This window comes from Bidens hawaiensis, unplaced genomic scaffold, assembly GCF_021521415.1.
Source record: "Bidens hawaiensis isolate Kalapana, Puna unplaced genomic scaffold, B.hawaiensis_p1.1 tig00051396_1, whole genome shotgun sequence".
In the NCBI taxonomy this organism is placed as follows: Eukaryota; Viridiplantae; Streptophyta; class Magnoliopsida; order Asterales; family Asteraceae; genus Bidens; species Bidens hawaiensis.
Window position 1 is genome coordinate 100,543 of NW_027499215.1, and position 20,748 is coordinate 121,290.

A 20,748-nucleotide genomic window follows, 5' to 3' on the forward strand; every position below is an offset into this window, starting at 1 on the left:
TATTCAGTTTAACTCAAAATCTAACATTCAATCATCTCAAACTAATAATTTGAACAATTTTATAGTTTGTTAGTTTTTAATTTGTTAGTTTGTAATGAATTTTGCCTGAATCATCGAACCGACCCGAACCGTTAAACCGACCCAAAACTTTTTATATTCGACTCCGTGAAATTGAAGCATCTAAAATTAGTTGACCACCTAAAAAAAATTCCTGAATAACCACTGGATTTCAAGGAAAACAGGGAATGGCGGGTCTAGGAAGTGTTTGACAAGGTCAAGACGCCTATCCTTTACGGGCTCCAAGAGACAATGCCCTAGCATTGATGGCAAAAAGGTTATTGGGAAATGGTCTTTGAAAGTCATGGTAGTTTGATGGTAAATAGAAGGTTAGTAGGGCATTTGTAGTTTGGTATCAGTTTTGAATTTCAATGGCTACTTTGAAACTTTCGTAGCTTCTAGGTTTACTACTGAATTATTGTTTCTGAACAGTTGCGACATTTCACACCAATCTTTGTGGCATTTTGGCACGTATATAAGAAAATCACATCATTAATTTCATATATCAAATTCGTTCAGGTTTCACATATAAGAAAATCTCATTATTTGGAAAAACTATTTATCACATTTTGTTATAAAGGTCGTGATACACGAAATGTCAAAAATAACCTAATATTGTGGCTATCATGATTATTTAAATTAAGGTTTATCAGAATGACATAACTATAAATACCATACGTATATTTGCTAGAAGTAATTGTAACAAGTTAAAAGGTTTTATTATTTTGTGTTTAGATTCCTTAATGGAGTGAATATAATAAGTTGTATAATTACCGTCATCATTGATCATAATCATGAATCATTAGTAAAAGAAAACCAATCAAGCTCTCTCTCTCTCTCTCTCTCCGCCTCCATCTCCGATAAGAGCACTTTATACATCAGCCTAACTCTATATATAGGAATTTGTAGTTCAAAAAAATAATACATACATAATACAAATTTTTGGATATTTGATTTTAATAATCCTATAAATGACTTATTGCTTGACGCTAAGCTTAATTTAAGAAAATATATTAGGAAAATCCCAATTTTTAACATATTTTTCTCCATTGAGATTTTTCTCACAGATGTCCAACCTAATTTGTTTTTATTGCCGACATGAGAAAATAATGTTTTGTCTTTAATTTTTTTCTATTCTTCAAACAACCACTACTTATAATCAAATAAAAAAGAGATAGTGGGCCCACCACCACTTTCCCTAATCCATTTCCACTGTCACACCACCACCACCATCAATTTCATCATCTTCACAAGTGTAATATTCATTATTTTTTTATTAACCCGACCCATTAAAATTTTTCTTTCGTTTTATTTCTCGGATGTTCGTTATTAATCGATGAGTTTTTTATTTATAAATATCTTACCTATATTATAGTTATCGCGTTACATACCACTCGATTTCACTCATTCGTTAAATGAATATTTAAAACTAACAATCTTATGTAGTTTCAACCTTTTAACTAGTTTTCTTTTACCTATTTTAAACCTAAACTAAACCTCAAGGACTAGATACGCTACTAACGTAAACCTTTTCTCCCTCTCTCTCCACCCCCCCCCCCCCATCTTCTTCACGACAAACCATCATAACCCACCTATTATGCCTGATTTCCAGGGATTTGATAAAATAGACAGCTTGTTAGACAACGCATAATCAATATATTTGGTAATCCTGCGTAATTGACAGCAAACATTGAACGAATTGATCAATTTAACATTCAACCCGGCGCGTACCAACATTGGACTTGTTACCCTATAAATACTAACAATTCAATTGAATGGACCTGCAAACTACTCACATCAATGCTAAACTAAGCCCTAACTCAATTGTGACTCAGAAGAAACGTAATATAAACTTTGATTCCAAGTTCTAAGCCGAAAACCTGTTTCCTCGTTCTCCTTCAATCCAAACTCAATCTAGGTAATTGTTGGGTGTGTATTGATTGGTTTTTGATGCTTAGCAAAAGCCCTTTATCAATTTCGATTGATAGTGGGCAATCATGTATCAATTTGAGTTTTTTTCGATTAGGGTTTATATAGATTTGGGGTGATTTGAAATCCGTGTATTTAAATTTTTGAAACCATCTCGTAACCACATAAGACACCTGCCCCATGTGACAGATGCAAAACATGATAAGACTCAGTCACCTAGAGACCCGGGTTCAAGTCCATGGGTAACCATTTTTCTTTTCTCTTATTCTTCTTTCTTTTGTTTTATTTAAATGTTATAACTATGATAAAAACAAATTTTGTTTACACTCTTTTAACGGACCGAACACAGTTGAACTCTCCAAATAATCTTTTTTTTCGCTTAAAAGTTTTCGTATTCATATGTATATATATACACACACACACATACATATATACTTTTGTTTATAAAACTATATATTTTCCAAGTAACCTAATATATTTTTATAATCACATATCTAAAATAAAATAAGAATAGTTTTCTCTAAACGAATCGAGCACCGTTAAACTTTCAAATCAAGTTTTTCCATTTAAAATATGATCTTTATATATTATTAATTTAGTATTTTATTGTTTGAACAAAAAACCTTAAAGTATTTAAATCGTTCACGCTTTTAATTCAACTTTTAAAAATTAATTCAAAATATATTTAACGCCTTATCAATCTCAAATCCGTTATAAACCCATCCTATTGTGTCTTGTTCATTAAATTTCGTTAGGATATTTATTTCTTTTGTACTTTAAAATTAGGATAAACCATCGAGACTCATCGTGGAACTAACTAGCTCATTTAAACCGTCTACTCGTTATTCGTTAACGCTTTCCCATATTTCATGTGAGTTTACATACCCCTTTTTCCATCTATTATATTTCGGGGATAGCATGTATACCTTATTCATTTTTCTGATGTTTTGTTACCTCATCTATTCAAAATATAATTCAATACATGTTTATGTGTGTTTATTGCATGCTCTATGATTATGTTTTATGTTCTTAAATGTTCATTTTATGTTTGGTGGTTGGTATCTCATCCTCATCTATTATATTCTCATCTAGTATGATCATACATTTACCCAAGTACATTGATTTTGTATCAATAGGAACGGGTCCACATCTATTTAGTTGTTTACATTTTCATAAGAATTGTAATGCTCACCATTTACATATGAATTGTGATTTACTTATCTATGTATAAAACGGAATTTATGTATTCTCACAAACATTCGTGTTGACAAACTCTATTTTTATACATGCTGTAGGTTCAAGTATTTGATGTAATCAAGATCGAAGATAGTTAGTTGGCCTTAGGATATTTATTTAAAATATGTACTTGATTCGATTATTGTAATTGTGTGCTTGTTTTAATGTTAATGAATTAAATAATTATTGTCACTTTAATTAGTGTCTTTTGAGATACTGTCCAATCAATAGGTTACGCCACGGCATGTTCTGCCGTCTTTGGTCGGGGTGTGACAGATTGGTATACGTGACGTGATAGATTGGTATCAGAGCCGAAGGTCGTAAAATAGGTGGTTTGATATAACGACCTAGTAGCATGCTTAGGGTCCCTATACGTGATATGCCTTTATGTGTTTGAACCCTAATTTATATAATTGATTGCCGTAGCTTAAATATTATTTAATGATTTGATATTATTCTTTTACACAAAAGCATACACAATTCTGAGGCTACGCCTCACTTTCAAAATTATTTTCAAAACCCTAGTTTTTAATGAAAATTGGGAAATTCCTTAGGAATTCCCACCATTTTTACTCCTCTCCCCTTGAGAATGATTCGTGTGACGGATATGTAGTAACTGTAAGGGGGAACACTTGTTCTCCAAACCCTTGACACCAAGGCTTTCGAGCCTAAGGAATGCAATGCGTATAAATCTCAATCAACCGTGAGACCTGATTGCTTTCCTACAGGGTTCGGCGAGGGTGTGGAACTTATTAAGCCAAAGCATATCACACCAAACGTCCACGAATCTACTAACCTCATTGTATCAAACGTGGTCTTGTGACGACCACACCTTTAAATCATAACTGAATTCACGGTGATACGTGGTTAAACTTGGTTCTTCCTTATGATGTTTAGTTGAAAGAATTGGTGGGAAAAGCCATGGTGATACATGGATACTCCAACCATTCATCTCAACGCCCTTATCTCGATTTCAATCAATTTTAAATCTGTTGTTGGAAAATAATGGTGATACATGGATATTTCAACGATGAATTTTTTTCAGTTTTTGATTTTGTTATGAATGATTAGTTTCTCATTTTGTTGGGACAAGCTCATGATGATTCATGTACATCTCAACCCACCATTTAAGTTTTACTATTTCATTTAATTATCAATTTTATCAATATTCTAAGTTAAGGCTAATAAAAATTCCATTTTATACCCTCATGAATTTTCACAAAACTCGAAATTTTGCATAGTTATACAATTTATCCCAAAACCTAACAAATTTCACATTTCGTCCTTGTAGCATGTCTTCCTCCCGCCTCATCAACCGTAACCGTCGCACCGGCAACTCTGGTCACAGCATGTCATCTCGTATTACGAAGGGAATCGTGGAAGCCCTCCCAATACTCATCTCTCAACTCCAAACAGTGAATGTCGCTGCCAATGCTCCCGTGAACTGAAACCCAACTGCTTGCTCATTCAAGCAATTTACGAATTTTAACCCGACCGATTACCTTGGGTCCGAGGGTGCTACCATCCTCCTCCAATGATTTGAGCACATGGAAAGTTTGCTCCTCCATTGTGCGTGCCCGGAACAAAAGAAGACCGCATACGCCTCAAGCGTTTTCAAATTGAGTACTCTTACTTGGTGGAATAGCAAAAGGTACTCACTTGGGGCTGAAGTTGCTATGGACTTGCCATGGGAGGACCTTAAGAAGCTCATGTTGGAACAATTCTGCCCAAAATACGAACTCCATAAGTTTGAAGAGCAGTTCTGGAATTAAAAAAAGACCGTGGTGATAATACCGCCTACAACGATCGGTTCCACGAACTGAGCCTCCTCATTCCACACATGGTTACTCTCTTGGAGCGTGCCATTGACAAGTGCATCATGGGTTTGCTGATGGAAATCCAAGATTCCGTCTTAAGTCGTGACCCGAAGGATCTTCATGATGCCGTTACCCTATCCGGCACCCTCACCGAGAACCACGTTAAGGCCGACCTTGACGCGGAAAAATTCCAAGAAGCCTAACGATACCCAATCCCACCAATAAATCCAAGATCGAATCCTCTAGCCCAAATCCTCCAAACACCAAAACAACAACTCACCTCATTACTGCAACAATAAAAGAAAGTCAAATTCCCAAAACTATATCTTGGCCTAATCGCAAGCCCAACCTACCCAGAAGCCCTACACATGACCCCACCCTTTATGTGATACGTGTAAATTCCACCATTCGCCTATCCTCAAGTGTCGTCAATGCACCCATTGCGGTCGTTTGGTTACCACTTTACCACATGTCATGAACTCAACCACCCATGATTCAACCATTTACCTCACCTCTTACCTAACCCCAAGCTTTACCTTATGCTCAACCGTATACCCAAGCACCCTTAACTATTAGAGCTTGTTACAATTGTGTAGATCCTAGCCATTTCCGCAATGCATGCCCAAGACTCGCACAAATGAACCAAATTCAATCTTAACTAGCCCAAGCCACTCAATATCAAGGTTACCAAGCCCAAGTATATCCAAACAATGTCACCCAAGCCCAAGTGAATCAACCTCAACCAATCCAAGCCCAATCCATTCAAGCAATTTAAGCCCAACCTATTGCTAATAACTAAGCCAACCAAAACCCACCCAACCAACCTCAATTTCACCAAGTTTCTTAAGGTACTCAAGGACAAGTGTGTTACATCAATGGTTCCTAAGTCTAAACCTCACATTTCAAAAATACATGCTACACAAGAGGCGTTTATTTTATTGATTTGTTTTTATTTTAAACCTAATTTAATAACTTCATTTAAATCTCAGGTTTTGTTATGAATGAGAATAATGGTTATTTATAATCGAATGCAATCTCTCGTCTATTTCAATTATGTCGTTTATTGCACTATTTATTGTTACACAATTTATTATCACACTTCAAGTGATCTATGATCGGTTATTTCCCGGGACTACCTATGACCACAAAATTTTATGGTGATGTGCATGGTTATCTAATAGTACCGTATTTGTATCATGGACTACCTATGACCACAAAATTTTTTTTGTTTTATACATTCGGACTATGAACATGTGTTGTACATAGTCATCTAATAGGAGTCATATGTACAAATTTTATTTTTGATAATTTAATCCATGACTACCCAAATTCCCCAAAACTCACCTCATTCTCATGGTACCATTTCTCATCCGATTTTATAATCTTGACTTCAAGCCTCATCTATATTATATCTCTTTAATCATGTGAGCCGTTTGTTGTGTGAACCTATCCATGTGAATAATTATTCGTGAATTTTGTTGTCATCTCAAGTACTCCCATGCATCGAATGTGTAAATTATTTATTTAATTTAAAAGTTTCCTCCATCTATTTGTTTCATTTTGTTGTTATTACTTTTGATGGTTAACTCCAACCATTTGTTACATTTTGCAAAATTGTTTACTAGTTATTTGTGATCATTAAATTTCACTCATTTATTTGTTTCATTTCTCTTGTTAAAATAATTCCATCTAAATATTGATTTTAAAATTTTTTTCTTTTACCTTGTTTTCGAACCCACACAACTAGACGAACTATGTGCATCATGCGATGATCTAAATAATTATGAGTGTACGCATAATTATCAAAATCCTCGCATGGGACTCATAGTGAATACGGTTGTGTGTCATAACCCAGAACCTAGGGTGATTTAGGTAACGATACAAATATCGATGTGATAAGAACATGGTGGATTCGGCGCATGCACATCCTATATATAAGTGTCCTTATCATATTTTCTGTGTAGCGTTATTCGAACCACTCGAAGATCTATGTTATAAAAATTTATAAAAATTTCTCTCTTGACACTTATTTCTTCATGTATGTTATGGATTTTCTTTAATTTCAGGACGAAATTTCCTAAAAGTTGTGAATACTGTAACATTCATTATTTTTTTTACAAACCCGAAACCCGCCCCGTTAAAAATTTTCTTTCGTTTTATTATTCAGATGTTCGTTCTTAATCGATGAGTTTATTATTTATAAATATCTTATCTATATTATAGTTATCGCGTTAAATACCACTCGATTTCACTTATTCGTTAAATGACTATTTGAACTAACAATCTTGTACACTTTCAACCCTTTAACTAGTTTTTCTTTTACCTATTTTGAACCAAAACCAAGCCTCAAGGACTAGATATGCTATTAAACCAAACCTTTTCTCCCTCTCTCTCCTCTTTCCCGTCAACCCCCCCCCCCCCTTTCTCTTCTTCTTCATGACAAATGTAGGTTCCCAGCCGGATCTACACGAGATATCGCGTTCTTCGTAGGTGCGGAATCCCTACGTAAGACGTTACGAGTATAGAAAACAATACGAGCTAACACACGATACGATAACCAAACACACGTTGTATTCCAACCGTAAACACGTGATACTATGATCACTGAATACAAAACTCTCTGACTCGAATACACGAATAAACTCTGATTATTAACTTCTTATGAATAAGCCGTATACAAATGGCTTATATAGACACGACAACTTCGCCTGGCATGTTCAGGCGAAGTTGTCCCTAACTTCGCTTGTCTAACAAGTTCGCCCATATAAGCGAACTTGTTAGTAACTTCGCTTACATACAAAACTCAAATCTAACTAACACGATTACAGACACTCGACATTGAACTACTGACATCATGCACCAACAGACTCCCCCTTGGCAGTAGCTTCATCTCTTTAGCTTCAAACACGTGTCTTGTAATCTTCAATCTTCTATCTTCAAGCATGCACTCCTTCTCGAACACAAACCGAGACAACTCTTTGATATTTCCTCGCTTCGTCTTTCCAAGCAGGAATATAAAATATCTTCTTGTCATTCAACACCTGCAAATCAGCTTGCGATAAGTTTACCAAGTGCATCGGATCGTACACTCTAAGAACCTCTTGTTCATCTTCGTCTTCCATCACTGCCTCAGCTGTCTCACAATCTACAAACCACCACTTCAGGTCTTTAAGCACATCCTTGGGCATTAGCTTCATCGGTACTTCTTTCAAACACCGGATCGGTTTATACTTCATAATCATCCAAGGTTTTCCGTCAGCTCTCAAACCTCTATCCTTGTCTTCAACAAGTTTTCCCTTTTGTGGTTTCAACAGCTCAAATTTCTTCTCTTTTATACTCTCTTTCCACACAATTTTCCCAATGACTCTAGCCATATTATCGTCACTTCTGTTTATCAATCCCAATCTGGCTAAGTCTTTCACTTCACATTCTGGCAGTGTATTCAACTATCTTAACATCCTTCTAAAGTACTGAACACCGTCATACCTTTTAATCACGAAGAGCCTCAACTGCTCATCATATATCCAGCATATAATCCCTTTCTTTGCTTCAGCATAGCCTTTAATGTTGTAACTCTTCTTAAACATTGTAGGGACCGCCGGTTTCTTCGTTTTGACGAACCACTGAGCATAGCCCTCCTTCCATCTAGGCTGCTCTTCCCATTCAGACTCATCACTTGCCATCTCTTTACTCATATCTGCTTTCTCAACATCTGGAATGTCATGCTCAATATTTTCCTCAACTATCTCTCCCTCTTCTATCTCTGTATCAATCACAATCTCTTCACCAATCTTCTCTATCACATCACTCGGTAGTACATCATCATCACCAACCAAAACATCATCCATCTCCTCTACATCCACCACCACCACATCATCACCACCAGCTGCAGTTGTCGACTCCCCTTGAGTTGTGGAAGTTCCAAGAGCTTGATCAGTTCTTGGCAACTCACCACCTGCATCTTTCGATGCATTGGGATCATCGTCTCTATCATTTCGTCTCTTGGTCCTCAACTCGTCGCCTTTACAGCTCGTCTCCCCCTGAGATGCCAAGAACTCCTTGAAAGCATCTATGATTTTACCATGTTGTACCAGCAGGGACGACTGCATCTGATTCTCTGCAACTAGGCGCTGAATAGCCTGGGTCTGGATAAGATTAATCCTTAACTGCTCTGCCACGACCCGTTCCAGTGCCGCTATTCGTTCAGAGTCTTATAGGGTTGCATCGAAATCGAACCTCATATGTGATATATCTTGAGTGTACTGAGGAGGGATTTCCGATGTCACCGGGACCTCAGAAGTAGAAATAGACGTAACCGCAGGTGGTATCGTCACCGATAGCCCTGCAGTGGCCACAACAGTCGACTCTATAAATTGTGCCACGACCTCCGATGGAGTAACGGTTGGAGGCGGCAATGAAACGATCTCAGGAGTCGAAAGTTGGAAGGTAGTGGGTGGGAGGCTAAAAGTAGACAAGGTAGCCACCACGGGAACACCAGTAGCGCTTGGCCTTGTAACCTGTAGTGATGAGGGAACCATTGTCATACCGGATAGTGCTGGTGGAGTGAAACGTACCACCCTAAAGCTCTCACCGGCTCCTGATCCTGCACCTATCCGTTCCCTTCTTGACCTCCGGATCAACTGTTGTACCTCTTCCTCATAATCAGACTCGCTGTCATCAACAGTTCTCTTTCTCTTCCCATGTAGTCTTTTTCGAATTACCATAATCCTTCTTGCCTCTGCCACTTCATCATCAGAATCTGAGCCAGCCACCGTTGTAGCTGCCCTAGTAACATTCACAGTCGAAGCACGTTCAACCGGGACCTGTACGTTCTCCTCTGGATCCACCCGATCCATATAAAAGAAGCCTTGACCACCAAATTCTGCATCAAGGTCCACGTTCTCCTCCGGTGACACAACAGGAGCAGCAGGTATAGCTTGAGGTGCTCCTGCCTGTTGTGGTGCCGGGTCCCTAAACTCGTCCCCTCGAGCAGGCACATACCCCGGGTTGATCAAGTACCCAAAGAGTGGAGTATGTCGAGGACGGAGCTCAGGTTTGCTCCTCGCACTGGAGGATCTACATTGGGCGAAGATCCGTTTGTTCACACTCTCAACGTATCGGATCGGACGGCGCTGAGGAAGCGTTGGAGCAACATGATTCAAGATCATTTGTAGGAATCTTGGATACATGATGAATCGCTCACGCGCTATCGCTCTTCTTTGACGATCAATCTCATAAAAGACCATCTGACTAAAGCTGAATCGCTTGTTGTAAGTCAGAGCAGTCATCGCTGACTGCATGGTCGCGCCCATGCCATCAGTGCCTGCCTTTCTCCCTGACATGCATACAATCATGACATGCATGAGAAAGCGCCACTGGTCAAGTAAAAAACCTTTCCTCCTCTGCGTATCCCCCAAGGGACCAGAGTATCCCATCCTCAAAAACGCTCTATCACGGAAAGGAGCTACAAACTCTGTTGGGTCATCCCTTGACTCATTCCCAAATCGTAAAGCCGCCCGGATTTGTTCAGAAGAGAACTGAACAATCTGATTGTTGACTGTTGCGCGCATCACCGGGGGCTCGACTCTACAGTCGTATTCCACTGTCTGCCAGAAATCCTCAATATTGGGCAAGGATATTGGCAGAGTTGTTGTAATCGCGTGGAATATCCTCGAGCGTAAAAGAAATGTGATGATTTCGCGGAAATCATCAACTCCGCTCGCCTCCGGGTCTAATGTTATGTACATGTTGTGACCCGGGAAGAACTGTCTCTGGTGATCACCTCCGTCATCACCGCCTGCACCACCTGCTCCAGCAACAGCAGCCATATCTGCAACAAACAGGTTAAGTTAGATAAACGTCAAAGCGAATCACAGGTTCGCCTGTTACCATGAGCGAAGTTGTGATCAATTCTGTATAGGCGAAGTTAAACGTGAGGCAAAGTTGGCAAACAACTTCGCTTCAACTTGAACTGCGTCTGATAATAGTTAAGGAAAATGGTCCAGGCGAAGTTACTGATAACTTCGCCTAATCACAACATCGCCTCATAAGCTGTTTCAAAAATTAATAATCAGGCGAAGTTAAACCTCAGGCGAAGTTACGGATAGCTTCGCCTAAACTGTAACTTCGCCGAATTCGAATCGGCAACAGTTAGGATTTACGAACGACGTGTAGATGATGATTTCGGAGATCGAGGACTCCGAAATACATGAATTTATGAAGTTTTAGACGTTCACGTAGTTTACTATCACGTAAAAACAAGTTTGAAATCGGGTGTTTAAGGTTTCGAAAGACGAGGTCGAGTATCGAGTCGAAACGACCGATGATTAACCTCAAAAGACATTGATAATATGATAAACAAACCCTACACACCTTGAATTTGATTAGAATCGAAGAAACAAAAACAGATGATTGATATCGATAAGTTCGCTGATGTTTCGGAGGATAAGTTCGCTGAGATTTTGAAATAATGAAACTGTTTGACCTTTAACTTCCTTTATATAGGGTCAAAGTTAGTACAGGCGAAGTTATCGATAACTTCGCCTATTCCAGGCGAAGTTATAAACAAGTTCGCCTGTATTTACAAAACAAACCCCTATACTTTTAACAATTTTCAATAAAGTTTTAAAAACATCCTTTAAAGCGTTAAATGATACGATCAAGACCAAGTAACCAGGTATAAAATCAAACAATTACAAAAGTAACAAAAATTAAAGTACACGGGATCAAATTTCAGTCTCGACAAGGACTACCATGTTTTAGAAAAGATCCGAACAGGAATCATACTAATTTCGTGACTGTCACACAGATCCGTGTTCAGCTGTATTATGACATAAAGAAACAGGTTGTAAGCAGGTAATATACTTAAAATGGTTTTCATCGTTTCTGTGATACGAGTTAGGTTCAATTAAGCTCAAAAACTTAAGTGGGCAACAACTCAGAGATTATGATGCCTCATATCTATTCTCAAGACGTATTTGGCTTTCCCCAAGTCACCCCGAATTGACCTCGACCCGTAGTGTCTGATTAAGTAGTAATTACTCTTCGATCTTAGACTCTGCTTCCTGTTCATCTTCTTGCGTCTTGATTGACAATCATTAACATTATGAACTCTAGAAGTTTTTTTTTTTTTTTTTTTTTTTTTTTTTTTTTTTTTTTTTAACATGTATATACACAACTTCAAGTAGAAAATAACTGCAAGTCCCGAATCTGGATCACTGCAGCGTCTTGACACTCTATCTTCACGGAAATCAGAACACTCACGGGCTCGTGTATGACTGGGTAATCGCTTTTTTGCCTATCATTCGGAAAGATATGTATGAAGACATGCACAACTCTTAAGGAGTTTCCACATAAAATCGAGTAGATTTAGTTAGTATCACTTCTACTTTTACGCACCATAAAAAGCTTCCATGACATACAATGACTGTTCTAAAGTCTTTTAGGCCTAATAACTTCACTAGTTAAGCACACAGAATCAGTATATCTATCATTTTCCAAGGTTGGATCAATTTTCTGTTAATCATAGTAAAGTAACTTCTTACGAAGTAGTAGACTTGAAAAATAATTTCATCTCCCGTAAAGAAAAATTTTTAACATCAATCGCCCCGACCAAATCAAAGTCTTCAGGTGAACGGCTATCCCGAAGATCCAATTGGTCAGCTGGACCGACCACATACTAGTATGTGTCCTTCTAACTAAGTATGATCGACTAATTTTCAGCGAAAGAATGAAAACTCATCATAAACCGCCCCGTCACTTTCAGTCATCTGGTTAATGGCTATCCTCATATTCTACAAGTATAAATGAGGACCAAACATATCCGAAGACATGTCCTTCAAACTGAGGCAACCGACATAATTCTAAGCGATAGTGACGTTTTTTTTTTTTTTTTTTTTTAACCAAACATATGACATGGTTACTCGGGATTGATCATCCCATTCAGCTCAACAAGGTTTTGAAATCTAGTTTTGTCAAACGCTTTCGTGAACAAGTCAGCGAAATTATCTAACGTGTCAACCTTTTCGAGCTCAATCAGTTTCTTCTCAGCACAATCCCGTATAAAATGATGACGTATGTCAATATGTTTAGTTTTACTGTGCTTCATGGGATTGTTAGTTACTGAGATAGCAGCAGTGTTATCAATGCAAATAGGAGTAAGTGAGAAATTCAGACCATAATCGCGCAACTGTTGTTGAATCCAAAGAACCTGGGAGCAGCAGTTGGATGCTGCCATGTATTCTGCTTCACAGGTTGAAATTGCGACTGAGGTCTGCTTCTTGCATTGCCACGACACTAGTCTGCCACCAAGAAACTGACATCCACCAGTTGTAGACTTTCGACTCTGATTGCACCCTCCATAATCAGAATCTGTGTAAGCGACTAGCTCCAAGTCTCCTCCTCTCGAGTACCACAACCCCAGCTTCGGCTTGCCTTTGAGATACCGCAGTATCCTCTTCGCACCCTTCAAATGAGATTCTTTTGGGTTTGCCTGAAAGCGTGCACAAAGACATACAGCAAACATTATATCAGGCCTAGAAGCAGTTAAGTACATTAAAGAACCTATAATAGCCCGATATTGGGTTGGGTCCACGTCTGCATCGTTGTCTGAATCAGCACCCAATTTGTGATTGACGCAGACTGGAGTATCATATGGAGTGCTGTCCTCCATCTTGAAGCGTTTGAGAACATCATGGACATACGTCGTCTGATGAATGAACATCCCGTCTTTCCTCTGATCAACCTGCAATCCTAAAAAGAAAGTTAGTTCACCCATAGCACTCATTTCAAATCTCTTCTTCATGACGGCCTCAAACTCCTGACACATGGAGACTTTAGATGCAGCAAAAATAATGTCGTCCACGTAGACTTGCACCAGCAGAAAGTCGCTACCCTTTCTCTTGAAGAACAATGTGCTATCAATTTTACCTCTTTCAAACTCATTCTCAAGCAAGTAATCTGATAAGGTTGAATACCAGGCACGAGGTGCCTGATGTAGTCCATACAGCGCTTTACTTAGCTTGTACACGTGATCGGGAAAGTCAGGGTCAGGAAAACCCGGAGGTTGCTCAACATACACAACCTCATCGACTTTACCGTTTAGGAACGCGCTCTTCACATCCAACTGAAAGACCTTCATCTCCTTATGAGCAGCAAATGCCAAAAACAGCCGAATGGCTTCCAATCTTGCCACAGGAGCAAACACCTCATTGTAATCAATCCCCTCTTGCTGATTAAAGCCTTTAACAACCAGCCTCGCCTTGTTCCTGATAACAATCCCTTTCTCATCTCTCTTACATTTGAAGACCCATTTCGTGCCAATCGCATGCACATTTCTTGGTTTTGCAACCAAGTTCCATACTTCCATTTTCTTAAACTGAGCTAACTCTTCTTGCATGGCTTCGACCCACGAGCTGTCCTTAAGAGCCGTTTGATAGTTCTTTGGTTCAATCTGGCTGATAAAGCAGGTGTACAAGCACTCGTTGATTATGCCTGATTCTTTAATGCTAGTGTAAACACAGGTGTGCTCATTCAAGCTTTGTCTTGTTTGTACACCGGCGGACAGATCACCTATCACGTTCTCCAAAGGATGATCTTTGTGAATTCTCGTAGTCGGAACCGAACTGACATTCAGATTATCTTCCAAGTTCGAAGATAGCTCATCAATGGGTGATTGATGTTGAGAGTGAAACGGATTGATGAATTCCTCTTCAGTAGAGGCAGCAGGGGTATTGACAGCATTTGACGAGGAAGGCTGACATTCATCATACTGTGGTCGTTGCACCAAAGGGTCTTCCTCATCGCATATCATCTTCGTAGCAATTCTTTCCTCAACTTCTGCAAAATCCAGATAAGGTATGTTAAAAGATTTAAAAAGTCTATCATAGTCGAAAACCCCACCGGGTCCCGAGCTTGGTTTTGGTGATTTGTAACTTGTGATATCAGTGTTACACACCACCTCAACCTTGCTGTTCGATGTATTAAAGACCCGTCTGTTGGGAGTCCCAACAACGTACCCGACTAAGATTCCTTCGTCGGCTACCTCACCAAATTTAGAATTGGTCTTTAATATCGAACATGGGGACCCGAATGGTTCGAGACCACTCAAGTTGGGCTTTCTCCCATGCATAAGTTCATAACAGGTTTTATTTAATCTTTTAAAAGTTAACACTCTATTAAGGATATAACAGGCTGTTGCAACAGCTTCAGCCCAAAACACCACGGGAAGTTTCGAATCACCAAATTTAAAAGTTTCGAATCTTTTAAAAGTTCTGTTCTTCCTCTCAGCCACTCCATTTTGTTGCGGAGTATACGGTACGCTGTATTGGTGTTCTATCCCCTTCTGTAAGCAGAAGATCTCCATCTCATAGTTCTTGAACTCAGTTCCATTGTCACTCCTGATGAATTTAACCCGTTTCCCCATGATATTCTCAACCTTGGTAATCAAATTCTTTACCATCTGCACTGTTTCATCCTTTGACTTCAGGAAATATACCCAGGAATATCGAGAGAAATCATCAGTGATCACCAAGCAGTAAGATGTTCCTCCTAGACTTCTTACATTCACGGGACCGAAGAGATCCATGTGAAGTAATTCTAGGGTACTGACAATTGAATTGACCTTCTTCGTGTGATGGGATTTCTTGTGTTGCTTTCCCTTTTTGCATGATAAGCATTTGTCTTCAAAGTTGAAATTCTTCAAGGGAACACCCAGCACAAGCCCATTTTTGACAAGGTAGTTCATTTTTCGAAGATGAATGTGTCCCATTCTCCTATGCCACAACTCGGACTCCGATTCAGTTGCTTTTAACAGAAGACACGATTCTTCTGTGGCCATCTCAGTCGATCTCATATCCATGATATACGTATTCTTCACTCTTGGAGCCTTCATAACAATCCAATCCTCTGGTATCTTAAAACCAGGATACAACACAATCGCTTCATTCTTTGTAAAATGTACGGTGTAGTCTTTGTCACAAATCTGCGAATCACTCAGCAGATTGTGCTTCAGTTCTTCAACAAAATTTACTTTCTCCAAAGTCATCTTTCCATTCGACACCGTCCCTATTCCTGTAATCCTTCCACCGCTCTCTCCTGCGAAACTCACTCTTCCTCCTTGAACAGGTTTCAAGTCGTGTAACAATTTCTTGTTACCCGTCATGTGCCGGGAACAGCCGCTATCCACAACCCATTGATTGTTGGCAGCCCTGTTCAACTGTTCCTGCACGATTAAAGCGGATGATTAAAATCTGGGGACCCAAGACCGATTGGTCTTGGGTCGATACATTCCGTACCTTGGCTGTCCAAAGTTAGTATCATAATAATTTCTGTGAGTCCTAACAGGATACCTTCTTGTGGATTGACTATGAGGCCATCCAAACCTTCGCGAATTAAAAGAATTATTACTTAAGGTTTGGTTGTTAGCAGTGTAAAACTGAGATCTATTTTTTTGAAAACCTGAATTAGTCCATTTTCTGAAATTTGATGGGTTTTCATTTTTACCATTATATTGATTACCGTTAGTTCTTTTCTCAGATTTTGAAGTCCTCACACCTCTGAATTTCTGCTTCAGAGGGCAATCAGCAACAAGGTGTCCTATTTGATTACATCTAAAACAACTCCTGTGTTCAACTTTCTTATCAATAGTTGTCGTAGATGTTGAGGCTGTATTACTGCCCGTTTGTCTCACATATGGTGGGACATACGGGTTTAGTGGAGACTTCTTTTCAGGTGTTTTATTTTTCTCTCCACTTTTCGGTAACACTTCCTCTTGTTTTGTCTCACACGACTCAGAGGACTTGTCTGAGTTAGATGAGACAGGACTCGGAGCAGAAATCTTAACACTTGCAACAGGTTTACTAACTTCTGGTTCTTTAGTAGTAACTTGGACTGGAACTGTCTGACCATAGTCAACATCAACAGATTTCTGATTACTAGGGTCATAAGTGTAATTATGATTGAAAGGTGGTGGAACTTCATGATAACCAATTCCTCCCCTTTTTGGGGAACCTTGATCACTAACGAGGTGATCAAGTATAGCGGAGGAATTTCTGAATTGCTCCAGTTTCCTGTTAAGTTCCACCACTTTTACCTGGTGATCAATTATCTGTTTTTCCCTTTCAGCTATTAGTTTGGTTTTCTCTTCTAGAACTTCATAGCTAAGATCAATCACTTGAATTTTTTCAGCAAGCTTTGCTTTAAGACTTTTAATATCCTTCTCACTAGCTTTAATTTTTACTTTGTAACTATTTTCTCTAGCTTTAGTGAAATGATGATCTTCTTTTAAAGTTTTAAATTGCGCATCCAAACTAACAAACTGATCAGTTATAGTTGTCAGTTGTTCAGACAGATGTTCACACTTAGTACAAGGGAGTTCGGTACTTACCTCGGAGAGCTGGTCTGCCACATCTGCCATGTAAGCTTCATTTTCACCAGTTCCCTTCTTCTCACTATCTGCAGTTTCGATGTTTGCCAAATTGGCCTGTTCAAATACTTCTTCAACATGCAGATTCCAGTTGTACTCCTCATTCTGTCTGGAAATCATGGCTCTATAGTCATTACCACTACCACTTTGCTGTGTAGATCTGTTTTGACTGCGTTCTACACGTTCATTTTTGTATTCTTTTGCAAAGTGGCCATTCTGCTGACAGTTGTAACAGCGTACCTTCGACTTATCAAACCCTGGCCTCTCTCCGACAAACTTCCTGCCGGTCTTCTTCATGAACCTCTTAACTCTTCTGACAATCATAGCCATCTGCCACTGCAGATCCATCTCCTCCAGATCATCAGCATCGATCTGATCATAGTCTTCATCCAAAATTGCAGGATTAACAATCTTACCCTGAATGTAGTTCTCATACGAAGCAATAAAAGATGCATAGAGAGCAAACTGCTGTTCAGCAGATTTAACACTCATGGGCATCTTCGAGTAGTTGTTGTTTGACACACTTGGGGAAAAACTACTCTTGGTCGCTTGAGGTTGAGAAGCATTTGATCCTCCAGCTACAAAGCACATATCACCGTTCATGTTGAGAGATACATGTCCTTCATGTGTTGAGCTAGCGCCTGACTCTCCCTTAGAGTAATAAGCAGATGATTCAGTTTTCGAACTTGATCCAGAGTTAACCTTTGCACCATACATACCCGGATCTTGAACCTGATCGGTAGGTGTCTCCTTTCGTACCATGTTCAGTTCAAACGTTCTTAGCTTGTTAACTGCTGTCTCCAGGTCATAGTCAGCAAAGTCTTTGTCTTCTCTCATCAACACAGTATACATCTCCCATTTCGGTGGGAGAGCATCAAGAAGCTTTTCAACTATCTCATCTTCTTTGTAAGCAATTGAATAGTTGCTGAGTTCAGTCATCAGATGATAATATCTAGTGATGATATCATCAAGCGATTCATTCTTCAGATACTTGAAGACCGAGAATTGGGTTTTTAGAAGTTTAATTTTCGAGGCACGAATTCCCACATTGCCCTCAAACCGGTTCTCAAGTGCTTCCCAAAGCTCTCTAGCAGTTTTATACTTTCGGAAGGTGTGAAGTATCTCTTGTGGAAGAGCCATTGTAATTGCTGCATGAGCTTTGCTTTCTGCCTCATACATTTTCTTCTCCTCTTCTTCCATCTCTTTGTATTTCTTGATCTGATCACGACCCTCATACTCAGCAGTAGGTGGAATGTAACCATCTTGTATGCACACCCACATCTTGGCATCTTGATACTTGACATATTGTTCAAAACGATCTTTCCACGCTACATAATCAGTTTTCTTAAGCATCTTAGGTGCCTTTGTAGCCGAACCCGCTTCTACTTCCATCTTTACCAGTTCGGTAATGTTTATCGAAGACATCTTTTTCTAAACTCAAAGAAATCCGAAAATAAAAATTTTATTTTCATACAGCACTGTAGGCGAAGTTGTGGATAACTTCGCTTAAAACTTAACTTCGCGTGAATTTGTAACTTCGCTCACTTACTTAAATTCGCCGGATTGGCGAACTTGAGAATAACTTCGCTTAAGTTGAGCGAACTTGGGAGGTAGGCGAAGTTGTGGGTAACTTCGCTTGAGGTAAGCGAACTTGAAGAGGTAGGCGAAGTTGTGGATAACTTCGCTTAACCTTATATCTTCGCCGAAACCCTACTAACAGTGACGGCAACTTCGCCTGATGAACACGAACTTTCTGCAGATTAGATTTCTGGGTTTTTCGAGGTTTGTGAAGGTGTTATGGGTTGTTTAAGATTGTAGGAGGAGAGTATAGCACAAAAGCTCAGAAAACTCGTCCCGCGAATAGTCGAACGGAACGATTTCTATACCCGCATGATAATCCCGAACCACACAATCGAGCAAAAGCTCTGATACCAATTGTAGGTTCCCTGCCGGATCTACACAAGATATCGCGTTCTTCGTAGGTGCGGAATCCCTACGTAAGACGTTACGAGTATAGAAAACAATACGAGCTAACATACGATACGATAACCAAACACACGTTGTATTCCAACCGTAAACACGTGATACTATGATCACTGAATACAAAACTCTCTGACTCGAATACACGAATAAACTCTGATTATTAACTTCTTATGAATAAGCCGTATACAAATGGCTTATATAGACACGACAACTTCGCCTGGCATGTTCAGGCGAAGTTGTCCCTAACTTAGCTTGTCTAACAAGTTCGCCCATATAAGCGAACTTGTTAGTAACTTCGCTTACATACAAAACTCAAATCTAACTAACACGATTACAGACACTCGACACTGAACTATTGACATCATGCACCAACAACAAACCATCATAACCCACCTATTACGCCTGATTTAAAGGGATTTGAACAAATAGACAGCTTGTTATCCAACGCATAATCAATATATATGGTAATCCTACATAATTGACAGCAAACATTGAACGATTTGATCAATTTAACATTCAACCAGATGTGTAACAACATTGGAATCGTTACCCTATAAATACTGAACCACAATTCAATTGAATGGAGCTGCACACTCCTTACATCAACACTAAACTAAGCCCTAAGTGAATTGTGACTCAGAAGCAGCGTAATATCAACTTTGATTCCAAGTTCTAAGCTGAAAACCTATTTCCTCGTTCTCTTTCAATCCAAACTCAATTTAGGTAATTGTTGGGTGTGTATTGATCGGTTTTTGATGCTTAGCAAAATCCCTCTGTCAATTTCGATTGACAGAGGGCAATCATGTATCAATTTGAGTTTTGTTCGATTAGGGTTTATATGGATTTGGGGTGATTTGAAATCTGTGTATTTAAATTTTAGAAACCATCTCGTAACCGCGTTCGACACAGCAGGTGTAAAACATGATAAGACTCAGTCACCCAGAGACCCGAGTTCAAGTCCCTGGGTAACAGTTTTTTTTCTTTTTTTTCTTCTTTCTTTTGTTTTATTTAAATAACTATGATAAAAAACCAATTTTGTTTACACTCTTTTAACGGACCGAACACCGTTGAACTCTAAAAAAAATTCCGCTTAAAAGTTTTCTTATTCATATGTATATACATACATATATACTTTTATTTATAAAACTATATATTTTTCCAAGTAACCTAATATATTTTTATAATCACATATCTAAATAAAATAAGAATAGTTTTCTATAGACGAATCGAGCACCGTTAAACTTTCAAATTAAGTTTTTTCATTTAAAATATGATCTTTAGATATTATTAATTTAGTATTTT